We start from the raw sequence: 1,171 nt of genomic DNA, 5'->3' as shown, positions 1-1,171 counted from the left end.
TCTCTGGTTATCTCATCCCGCTCACTGTTCTGATGCCAGGTGCATTCTTACCTGATGGGTTGAGGGGCCTGGCGGGGGGGAGGGGGGGGTTGTACACACAAACTACTTGTTTTGACTCTTCAGCCTCTTTTTCCTATTTTCTTAGCATCCACTGTACCTTAACTTTTTCTGCCTGCCCTTTCGGGCAAAGCAGTATCTTACTAAGTGTCCTTCGAATATTCTTATCCTTTCGTATCATGTGACTTATCAATAATAAAATCAATTTCCAGCAAATTTTGGGGTGGTTTATGGTGTGAAATAATGAGAGTGTGTTAATTACAGCCTGGGAGTTAATTATAGGCTGTGTATTTGCTTTTCATCAAATATGCATGAAGGGGTGCAGCCCGCTGGGCTTGCCAAGCTAGACGCAGGTGGAGAACCCAGAGTAAAGCTTTTTAGTCTCGGCGGTTGGTGAGGGACTCCCAGGGTGGGAAGGTTCAAGGGGGCTTTTGGGTTCATGGTGGGAACCAAGGTGACAGCTCCGCAGGGAGCAGGGGAACAAAGAGCTGGCAGTGGGCAGGCAGACGCTTTGTCCCTGTCCAGTGAGCCTAATTGGCCTGGCCTGCTGGACGCTGTGCCGTCAGCTCGCACCTCACGCTCTGGGCTTGGGACCCAGGGCCCAGTCTGGATGCCAGTGCCTCAGGGGAGAGGCCAGAGAACCCAGGAGGTCTGGGGGTGTCTCCTGCCAGCCCTGAGGCCTCCTCGTGCCCCGGGCTTGGCCAGGAGGCAGTCTGTTTCCCACAGGTGCTGTTGGCGGGTGGGCACGGGAGAGCACGAGACCCACACACCAGAGCACTGGAAGCGCCGCAAGAGGCAGCAGTGGTAACTGTGGGCTTTGGCCCTGGAGGGTGGGCACTGTTTGGGGGCTTGGGGTTCACACTGAACATTTCAGGAGCTGGAAGGAGGAAGCCATGTGTCCCGGTAATAGTGCAGTTCAAGGACTAGGGCCGCTCCCCTTGGGCGTCTGTGACAGTGAATGGGGTCCTCTGTGTGGCATGGGCAGCAGGACACCATGGTCGTGGGCACTTACATGAGGCATCTTGAGCCTCTTCTTGATGGGAATGATAATAGTACCCACCTCATAGGGTTATTAGGGTGCTTCAGGGTCTGGTGTTGACAGGCACTCGATAGG

The sequence above is a fragment of the Lagenorhynchus albirostris genome, chromosome 9, assembly GCF_949774975.1.
Source record: "Lagenorhynchus albirostris chromosome 9, mLagAlb1.1, whole genome shotgun sequence".
NCBI classification, from domain to species: Eukaryota; Metazoa; Chordata; class Mammalia; order Artiodactyla; family Delphinidae; genus Lagenorhynchus; species Lagenorhynchus albirostris.
The sequence above is the reverse complement of the archived record's forward strand: the minus strand, read 5'-3'. Positions refer to the sequence as shown.